This window comes from Hypanus sabinus, chromosome 13, assembly GCF_030144855.1.
Source record: "Hypanus sabinus isolate sHypSab1 chromosome 13, sHypSab1.hap1, whole genome shotgun sequence".
NCBI lineage: Eukaryota > Metazoa > Chordata > Chondrichthyes > Myliobatiformes > Dasyatidae > Hypanus > Hypanus sabinus.
The window spans coordinates 52,835,740-52,847,276 of NC_082718.1; the positions used below are offsets into that span (position 1 = coordinate 52,835,740).

Sequence of the window (11,537 nt, forward strand, 5' to 3'; positions counted from 1 at the left end):
CTAGCATTTTGTGTGCATTTCAACGAATCTTTGCTTCTTGATTATGTTCGCTTCTGCTCAAGATGTCACCAGTGAACAATGATTCCTTGGGCAACATCTTCCAGATAGCCAACCTCTTCAATTATTTCACTTTTTCTACACCTTCTGCTTGTTCTTTTGGTCTTGATGATGTTTTGGAAACTATTGGGGCCTGTGGCATGCAGCTTGGAGCTCAATCAAATGATCCAGCACTCTGCAGTCCCCAGAGAGGACTGAGAGCTGCCTTGCGGAGACTGAAGCATTGAGGTGAATGTGGAGGAGGTCAGTGGTTGCCCTCCATGGAGACCACAGAACGATGGGTTGATGCTGGGTCACCAGAGTTTGGAAGGCCACAGGTCAGTGGTGCGGTGATCAGAAAGCCACACATCAGTGGCATGGCAGTTGCTCTTTGCAAAAAGACTGAGTTTGATTCTGATGGGAGAATGTTTTCAAAATTTTAAGATTTATGTGATTGTTGTACTGTAGTCTGTATTGCTCTCTTTCAGTTTTCTGTGTTTTTGTTCTTGTTACTGATTGGGGGTTTGAGATTCTGGGTGGGCGGTATGTTAGTTTTTGTGAGAGGGAGGGGTTGGGGATTTATGGCTTAATGTTCTCATTGATTTTTCTGTGTGGGTGATCTGTTACGTTTTGTGGATGAGAGAGGAGGTTGGGAGTTTGATGGTATTGTCGCTTTTTAGTGAGGGAGTGTGTTGGGGGTTTTATGTTGTTGTCGCTGTTTTTTTTGCAAGGGTTGTGTTGGGGGTTTTGTTTTTCTCCTTTTTTGTTCCAGCTGTTGTTTTCTGTGTGGGCGACCTAGAACATAGAAAACCTGTTAGTTTTTGTGCATGGGAGGGGGTGGGGGAGTTGGAGCTTGCGAGTTTTGTTTCTTTTTCCTTTTTGTGCGGTGAGGGGGTTGATGTCTTTTCTTTTGATGACTTCTGCGGTTTTTTTCTGTATTTCATGGTTATCTGGAGAAGATGAATATCAGAGATGTATTGTGCATGCATATTTAAACCTTTGAACCTTAGAGATGGAAGCATGATTCAAAAGTTGTTATTTCCAAGGGGTCTACAAAAAGATATGGCCAGTTAATATTTCTAGTTGCTGAGCAATTTTTCAAAGACAGTGACATTCCAATTACCAACATTCTTGCTTGTGCAACAGATGGGCACCATCAATGAAGAATGCCACTGTGGGGTTATTACTTTATTGAATAAAGCTGTACCTAACTTGTTTACTGTTCACTGTGTAATTCAGACAGTATCTTGTTGCAAAAAAAACCCAAGTGATCGGCCACACAAATCATTAAATACTGTTATCACAGCATTAAATAAAATAAAGTTCCATGCTCTCAATTTTCAACTATTTCAAGAGCTTTAGAGAATGATAAACAGATTGAATACTTGCTGTTGTAAACAGAAATCTCAAAAGGAAACTGCCTGAGACTCTTTTAACACCATTTCAAAAAACACATAAAATTCTTTGAAGACTCAAATGCTTCATTTAGTAATCAACTCAAAAATATTAGGCATGATATTGCTTATTTGTCAGAATTATTCACAAAGTTGAATGAAACCAGTCTTCAATTGCAAGGAAACAATGTAAATCTTATCAAGGTCAGATCAGTCATCTTCACATTTCTGTCCAGGTTAACCCAATTTAAGTGCAACTACGGCCATTGCAACTTTTTCCAATTTACAAGCCTGTCTGAGTTGGAGGTAAAAGAGAGATGATCAGCTTCAAGTATACTATGCCCACCTGGGTGAGCTGCATAAAGTCACGTCAGAGAGATTTCAGGATCTTCTCTCGATCCAAATTCCAGATTAAGTAATGAATCCATTCCTGAACACTTGTAATAAGTAATTAACAGGAAGGATGGAGGAAGAAGAGATCTCACCACAAAATGACTTGAGCTGTAGCCAAGGTTCAAAGAAATTGTATCAAGACTTTTAGTTGCAATAAGAAATCTCTGAATGCTATCCTGCACTGTGGAAAAATATCACAATGTTCTTTACTGCCTTCCCAACATCAAACTTATGTCAGGAACTGTAGAGATCAGCAGAGATCAGCTCTACACAGATCAGCAGACACAATTTAGTAGTGAGTGATCATTTTACTGTAAAATATCAAGCCACAAGGGGCCACGAAACAAGAGAGAATGGATATTTTGCATGCGAGACAACAAGGTAACTGAAGAACAACAGCAACTGGTGGAACCTGGCTGGCTTGGTAGGTTAACATGGACTGTGGATGAGAGTTGGGTTTAAATAGGCTGCAGTTGATGAGTTGGAACCAAGTGGCAGGTGACTCCTACTAGCTGAGTAGAGACTGGGAAAAGCCTGACAGGTGCACCCCATCTCAACGCCCCCCCCATGTGTTTAACACTCGATGGCCCAGGACAAATTATGGCTCCACTGGAAATTCCAGATTAGGTAAAAAAATTTATTCCTGAACACTTGTAACAAGGAATTAACAGGAATGATTGAGGAAGGACTGATCTTGCCACAATGAATGATGGATCCAAGATGAAGCTAGATGGCATCCAAAACACCTCCTCCCTTTCTACTTGAGCAGGTACTGCACAAGCCCCTTCACAACAATGTGAATCCATCAATTAATGAACTATATATCCTGGACCACCTTTCACCGTTCTAGGTTCCAAAGATGCAGGCTCAGGTAGGTCGAGTGGTCATGGACAATGGGATTGAGCAGGATATGTGGAAGGTAGGTGTGATCCTGAGTGATGGTGCCACTTTGAAACAGTAAGGGACTGGATTGATGCAATGGGTGATCTTGAAGGGACCAATGAACCAGGGCAAGAGCTTGAAGGAGTCAATGCATAGGGGCAGATCTCTGATGGACAGCCAGACATAATCCACAGGCTGGAGTAGTCTAGCTGGGCACTGCCCACAGTTGGCCTGGTGCCAGTAGAAGCAGTTAGCAGCTAGGAATACTCTGTTTGCCCTCTTCCAAGCATTCCAACAGCAGTGAACCAGGGCCCTAGTGGACAATACCTCCATCATTGCCTCCTCTATGGGAAGCAATGATGTTTGGCAACCATGAAGAATTTCAATGGATGACATACCAATGGCAGAGGAAGTGTGTAGATTGTGGGACAATACAGCTCAGAGCAGATGCTTGTTCCATGTGCAAGGGCTAGAGGTGTTGAAGTATTGCAGAAGTTTCTCCACTTGCTGATTGGCACTTCTGACTGACTGTTTGTCTGCAGATGATAATTAGAGGACAAACTCACTGTGAGGGAGCAGAAGGATTGCCAGAAGCAGGAGATGAATTGAGGGGCCTGGTCTGACACAGTGACCTGTGGAAAACTGTAGAGGTGAACTACACCTTGGGGAACTAAGTCTGCCATTTCAGTGGCTGATGGAAGTTTGGGGAGGGCAAATTAGTGGGCTGTTTTGGAAAACTAGTCCACCACTGTCATAATCACTGTGGCCCATTGGAAGCTGACAAACCCATGATAAAATCCATGGTGATGTGGTCCACAGGCATGCTAGGACCGGTAGGGGGCACAGGAGCACAAAGGGACACTGATTGGAGGAATTGGACTGGGAACATTAAGGGCAGGCAGCAACAAACTGACATACATTTGTGATCATGCTGAGCCACCAGAACTGGTGCTGAACTAAACCCAGGGTCAGATGTGCACCTGGATTGCTGAAGAGGGGTGACAATTGGGCTCACTAGAATATGTTAGAGCGTATGGCTGCCACATACATGCGGTTGTCAGATGTGTCGGCCAGAGCAGGCTCGTGTTGTAGGTCCTGGTGGATCTGGTTCTCAAGATCCAGGTGATTGGGGTGAAAGTCTGCAAGGATGGAATGATAGACTGAGGGTTTATCTCCATTTCAGCTGGGTTGAACTGTTGTGATGGGGTGTCCATCCTAGTGTTTTTGGAGCTGGGTTAGTATGAGATAGTGAAGTTGAATTGCTCAAAGAGGGCCCAGCAAGCCCAATGTGGGTTGAATTGGTGGGTCTGTTCAATTGATATGAGGTTCTGATGGTCTGTTCAGATCAGGAAGGACTTGGTGTTCCCATCAGCAAAAGTCGCCATTCTTCCAAGCTCATTTGATGGTGAGTAGCTCCCTGTCTCCTACTCCATAATGGTGATGTGCAGAGTTGAACTTATGCAAGTAGAAGGCACAAGATTGTGTTTTCCTGTCAAGTCCTTGCTGGGAGAGAATAGCCTTGGCACTAACATCGAATGCATCCATCTCTACCACAAGGGGTGGTGAAGGGTCTCTTGAGCTCCTCGAAAGTGTGGTCCATAACAACATGTCAGGTTTATTTTGTGAGGTAATTTGGCTGCAGTCCCTGATGAAACAGTGATACAAGTTGGAGAAACCCAAGAAGAGTGGTAGCTGCGCAAGTAAGCACAGTCAGGGCCATTCAATGATGGTGTGTACACTTCCTCGGTCCATAGTTATGCTTTGGAATGAAAGGATGGAACCCAGGGAGTAACTGGGATGTAGAAATAGCATTTCTCTAACTTGCAGCACAGTTGATTTTCAAGAAGACGCTGAAGAACTGAATGGATGTAGCAGATGTGATCCTGGGAACATGAGAATGTCATTGAGGTAGCTGAACACATACCTACACATAGCTGGTGCTGGAGGATTTCATGAATGAAGGCTTGGAAAATGGTTGGACTGTTGGAAAGTCAGAAAGGCATTACTAAATATTCATTGTGGCCAGATGGCGTTATGAATGCCGCCTTCCATTCATTTCCCCCCCTCACCCTGATGATGCATATCAGGTTGTACATGCTGTATAGATCCAGTTTGGTAAATGTCTGGGCCCTGTGCAGTGATTTAAATGTACTATCCATCAAGGGGAGAGCATAACGGTTCTTAATGGTGATTTTGTAGAGTTAATGGAAGTCGATGAAGAAACAGAGACAAATTTTGGACAAATAAGAATCCTTCACAGACTGGAGACTGAGATAGTTGAATGGAACCATGCTGTACAAATTCAGCAATGTAGTCATTCATGGCTTGGTCCTCTGGAGGGGTGTGGGAGAACAAACATCCTAGGGGAGGGGTGGTGCTGGGAGGAGGTCGATCACGCATTCATGTGGTCCATTTGGCGGCAGGGTGCTGGCTTCTCCATTACTGAAGATGATCACTAAGTCATGGTATTCCTGCAGGTGTTTGGTGAGATCAAAGGTTTCTATTGTCTCTCTGGATTTATGGGGTGAGGTCAACTGAGGATGCAGGCAGGCCATTCAGCAGGTGGGTCCCCAACCCAACAGTGAACCGGATGACCAAGAAAGTGAGGATCATGAGTGGAGAGCCAGGGGTAACTTGAGAAGAGTGTTGGATGAATTGATAAGGAGGAAGTAGATGGACTTGTGATGTTTTCTGATAGTTATGTGCATGGCGAATGCACGTTCTGACCATTCCAAACCCCAACGGATGTCTGTCAACGGCTGTGATGCAGAAGGGGTGAGAGATGGGCTTGGTAGGGAATCCAAACTTCACACACAGATTCCAGTCCAGAAAGTTACCTGCTGTGCCAGAATACACCAGAGCATCCTGTGCACATAGAGATGTCGGGGTATGGAGGAGGATAGAGAGAGAGAGTTGGGCTATAGGAATGAGGGACCCAGGGGAACTTACCAGATGGAAAGCCTCTTGTCTCTTCTTGGTGGTGCTGGTTTCCTTGACAGAGTGAGAATTTGATGCTCCACAGTAAGCACACGTTGCCGGGTGGTTAAAGGAGCTCTCCTTAAATGCCTGGGTTCTAACAGCATTGCTAATGGGGGTCCTGCAGCCTGAAATGGTTCTGGGAATGGGAATTGGGTTCTGGCTGGTGTGCTGGAGAATCATTTCACAAAATACTTGTCAAAACAGAGGGCCAGAGTAACAAAGCTTTCAAGGTCAGTAGGTATCTCCTGGGTAGACACCTCAAATTTCAAGTGCTCCAAGAGACAGTGATGGTAATGGGTCAGCAGTACCTCTGCATTCCAGCTACTCTCTGCTGTGAGGGTCCTAAATTCCATGGTGTAATCCAGCACCGAGTGTGAGTTTTCATGCAGGCATAATATCCGATCCACTGCCACCCTTACACTTCTCAGATGGTCTAAAACCAAGTGTATCTCAGCAGTGAATTCCGCACATTCATTGCAGATGATGGTTTTATTGTCCATTAGCCATAGCCCAGATCAGAGCTCACACTGTCGAGAGAGATGATGAAGGCAATCTTGGCTTGGTCCATAGAATAGAGAGATGGCTGGAGCTTGAAGTGCGGGGTTGGGGGCTGGCTCCTGTGGGCCAGCTCTCCCGTCAGTGCCGCTCTTGAGTGTTCACCCTCTGGAAGACAAGTTGGATTTCCTTCATTTGTGGCTGACCTAGCACAAGATGTCGAACTGCTGTATGCTTGTTCTTGCAGAAATGTGGCTCCAGGACATCATCCCGTGCAATGTCAACCTTCAGGCCAGGCCATTCAAGGACTTATGCTAATATTATTTTGTGACTATATGTGCTATCATAACTATATGTGCTGTGTGTGACTGTATGTAGTTTGTTTTGCACCTTGACCCCGGAGGAATGCTGTTTGGTTTAGCTTTATACATGTGTATGGTTCAATGACAACTAAACTTGAACTTCAACTTGCATTCCTCATTTGAACGGTTCATGCGTTTGGAAACTTCTTTAGCATGTTGCATTTTTCTGCAAAGATGTCAATGAATTACCATTGCTTTTTAATTTGAGGTTGCATTTTAAAGCTATTTCTAAAGTATTTCCAACTTTGTTCTGGAAATCACACGCTTACATCTATAGTTCTGGTGAACATTGAACAAGAATTCAAAGCAGGTCAGGCCTTGATTACCACAATTCTATGTAAACAGTCAGAATCAATAAAAGTGGATCACAGAACAGATAAAGCAGAGACAGCAGATAAATAGAATGAGCCTTTTGCATAGAAATACCAATTGACATTTTGGTTTGAAAACAGAGATTGTTGTAAGTTAGTAGATTCAACTGTGGTTACTTTTTTAACCTCTAAGCTACCCTAATAATTGATGTGAAAAATATGCCTCTTATTCTAGATATATAAACCAAGGTTATGTTCAATCTATGTCATTAAAATACTATAAACTGATTACTGGCACAGTAATTATTTTCAGTCATTTTTAATATCAATCTCTTCCAATATAGATGTAGTCCATTTACAATAGTTAAAATTAAACAATTATACATGTTTTATGAAAATTAATGATAATTAATTAATTAATGATAACTTTAAATAAATGACAGCTTGCATTTTTAGAGTTTTGTGATGCTTTGAGCATCAGAGGGCAGATCAATAGAAGGGGTACCTGGAGAAGTGACTGAAGTAAGTCTCTGCAGCAGAGAGAGCTAATGAGATAGTACAGACTGAGATACTATTAGGATACTTGCCAGTGCTGGAACAGGGTGTAAAAAGTGCTGCACAGTATTAGAATCTTGGAAATGAGTGGGGGTGGAGGGCTAAAGAAGTTACAGATACATAGTGAGTAAAGGCCACATTGTAGGTGAAGAAATCAGTTTTCAATTCAGTGTTTTGGTGAATGTGAACCTCAAAAAGTAAACAAAAGCTGCTGGAAAAGGGGAAGAGATATTTAAGATTGGAGGGAACGAGGTGGCACAGTTTTGACTAAATTATAATTTATCTAACAAGGAAATGTTTAAGAAGCCAACTCTAAAAGTTGCAAAATACGAACAAAGGTTTAAGTGACAGTGGGGCAAGATAATAAAGGTGATGTTGCATTAGTAAAATAGGTAGTTTTGCTAAAGGGGAATGTGTAGCGTTTCAGCTCAGAAACATACAGAAATTGTGAAATTGACAGACACCAAGAAGTGCAATTGAGACACAGAAAACAGTGTTTTGTCCAGGGCCAAACAGCATACAGGTGACAGCAGGGTTCCGTACATGTAAACTATTCATAACCCGAACAGTCACAGGTGTAGCTGTCAACGGAGTTCTTAGGTGACAGAAGATGTTTGCAGCCCCACGACAACTGGTAAATCCAACCCGCAAACACTCATTTCTATGTAGGCTGTACATAAATTGGGCATTCATAAGCTGGGGAAATCTATAGCTTGGTGAAAATTCTGTATAATCTATAATGCACGGTGCTGGTTGTAGAATTACAATTACAGATTGATGCCCCATTGTCCAAGGAAAAGACAAAAGGTGGATCTGAAACAATGGAGCAGGTGGTTTCCATATAAAGTAACAAGGGGTGATGCCCTTGTAGAAGGTAGGAGAGATATGGATTGGAACAAGCAAGTACCATGATATAGAGATGGACCACAGAAGAGTCGAATAGGACTAGTTCAACTGTGCTAACATGGAGGACATTCCAAAGATGATAAGGAGGAATAATGAAATAAAGATTCAATGATACTGGATGGAAACCAAGTTCAAATGCAGCATTCTTCTGCAACATTGACATATAAATAAACTCCAATGACTTTTGATTGTTATTTGAGTCTTACCCAAAGTTACTAATACTTAAAAAATCAAATGATCAGGATATTGCTAAGAAAGCTGCATTAATTGTGTTGTTCTTCTGGTATTCAGGCTTCTAAATAAACAAGTTCCCGGTGTCACAAATCTGTAAGGCCCAATCCACAGGATTCCCGAAGCCTTATACAAGATTGCTGTCTGGTAAGGGAGAGCATAACACGTTTCTAAATAGAAACCATTCATAAGATTTCCTCACATGCTTCTTTTAATTTGAAAATGTAATTGTATGTTGTTTGATGCTTGTTAAAAAGGCACAGTCCTTCACTAAGCCTACCTATTGTCTATTACATTCTGTTCATTTAAGAGCATAGCAGTGAAACAAGTTACTAATTCTTAATAGTAATTCTTTGTACTTCCAATACTTTAGTTCATTCTTCCATCTTGCTGAAATCCTGTATCACAGAACATTGAAAATACATTAACTAGTTATTCATTGCACTTGTCGCTTGCAAAATGACTACTTTACAATTTGTTTAATGTTATTCCTAGTTATTTTTATAGTTACTTAATAAACATTCTGTCTTCATTATTCTGACATTTTTCTTCTGAAGGTTTCACTGGCAAGCTAAATATCCTGCCACAAATGTTTACCAAGGATTTGTAATTAAGTTATGCCTTGTGTTCTCTTGGTATCTCCAAATCATTTAATTACTTTTGCAGCTATTATTGGGAAACCAAAAGCAGATACTATTCTGCAAAATACAAATGAGATAGTTCTGTTTTCAATAATGTTGGGTGAAATAGGAATCTTGTCCAGATTTTTGAGAGAACGCTGCATTCTGAATAGCAATAGGGAATAGTTCATAGGGAATGAAGCAATATTTCATGTGAAGAACTGGAATATGTCTTCGCTGGAACTTTCTGAAACCTGACATATTCATAATCAATAAAGACTTGAAGTCAGACTTCAACTATGTTGTACATTTGCTATTAAACAAGTGATCCAAAATTAAAGGTTGCTAATGATATTCAGTAATAATTTATGATCATCATTAATACTTTGTTTTGCATAGCATTATTCTCTTTGCTGTATATTTGATATATATTTTATATTTAATTTATATTCTGTGTGTTGTCCAAAACTATGTGCTGCAGGAAAGTTTTTCATTGTACCTGTACCTCACTATACTCATGCACAAAAATAAATTTGAGTTGTTTTGACTTGATAGTACATAATCTGGATAACTTACAATGAAACATCGTTTGATTAAGTGTGTGGGCAAACAAGTGGATTACTATGCAATATGAATTCACAATTTTGGATCAACAAAAATAGGTCTATGCATATTAAAGACAAACAGAAGGAAATCTTGAAGAGATTTAGATGTTCTTTAAAATTGATCACTAAAATTAAGCTGTCAGCTTCAAAAAGTAATCAGAGTATTAATGAATTTTCAGACTTTATAAATAGCTACCTGGAATATGATGGGAAGAACATTTTTCACCAACTATACAAAGTCTTGTTTTGGAGCACATGTAGAATTTTATAGTTGATACAACTCAGAAGAAGGGATAATGTTTGTTTTAGAATGAGTATAGTTTTGATTCACCAGGATGTCATCAGAGCTGCAAGGGTTTAAGTAATGAGGAGAGATTATACAACTCTTGACTGAAAAGTAAAAAGTTGCAAATACAGGAAAGCAAAACAGAAAATGTTGGAAAAAGAGTTAACAAATCAAATCAACAATTTCTCCAAAACTAGGAATAGTTAGAAATTATACAAATTTTAGAAAGAGGGCAGAATGAAGACTAAGAAAGATCCACTAAGACAAGTGGTAGCAGTGAAATTTGTTAATCATGGCAGTTCTGGAGGTGATGTAACCAGAAGGCAATGAAAGACAAAAGAGGAGAGAGAAAGTACACAATGCTGGAACTGTGCTATGTAATGCAGTTCAAATGCTGGAATTCTAAAGTTAAGCAGAGAAAATACTCAGCAGGTCACGCAAAACCCAGGGAGCAGGAGACACAATTAAACATTATAGGCTTACAACTTTATATCAAAACTGGCCAGTTCTAACACAAACTGGAAAGGCAGAAATTCAGTATAAAGTCCTAATTCAAGAAGATCAAATTTTGTTCCTCAAGCTGAAGTTGTAGCTTCATTAGACCAGTCTAAGAAGCCAATGGCAGAACTGCTAGATGGATGGAGAATTAAAGTGACAGGTAAATGGAAATTAACAATAACAGTAACAGTGATGAATGTTTTGAGTTCTGGGGATAGATAGCAGTCTAATGAGGTGATCAACATTCTAGAAAAAAACAAATGAGGTTAAAAACTATTTTTATCCAAAAAACTTTATTCATAATAAAAATATTTACAAGAATAAAAGTGCAATACCTTTTCATTATTCACATTCATAATCAATGGTTTTGGTACCGTTGTATTATATCCCTACACATCACTAGCACTGCTGCCACTCATGTGGCTCCTGGCATAGAAAAGTACTACAATAATTGAGGGGGACCCTCACATAAACCAGCCCCTCCTTCTCCAGTAGCAGAAGAACTCCACACTGTGGTCCTTCCTCACCAAGCCAAAATATGAACTGCTTCACAAATTTGTATGTCATCCTTGTACAGGGGCCATGCTAATCTCAGTATCATTCCAGCTCTAGTATATGTGCTGCCAAAGCAAGCACAGCAGGAGACAAACAATGCTTCAACCCGAACAGGTCCCCACAACTACATCTTTGAGTTGAAGGTAGTGAGGGGAGTTAAAGATGAAGTTGGCCAAAAAGAGAAATAGTTCAACCAAATGAATGAGGTGGAGGAAACAAGTTTAGCATTTGTATTCAGGAAGAGTGTGAGAGCAAGACTAGTGGAGCACAAATGTCCAAAAGAATGGTAAGGCTGGTAGTGATCGAGAGGGGATGGATGATTTCAAGCTTGGACAAGAATTTTGAAATCAAAGCACTGTTTAATGTAAGCCAATGTATGTTCAAAATAGCAAAGCTGAACAGAGTTTGGTACAAGTTAGGTTGAGGCAG

The 11,537-nt window shown here is 40.7% G+C and overlaps 1 non-coding gene across 1 annotated transcript; it reads right to left on the reverse strand.

The window, feature by feature from the left end:
• Positions 1-11,085: 11,085 nt before the first annotated feature.
• LOC132404331 (U6 spliceosomal RNA) lies at positions 11,086-11,189 on the reverse strand. The gene has a single exon (XR_009515501.1). It is a non-coding gene; the product is annotated as a U6 spliceosomal RNA (small nuclear RNA).
• Between the last annotated feature and the right edge of the window lie 348 nt (positions 11,190-11,537).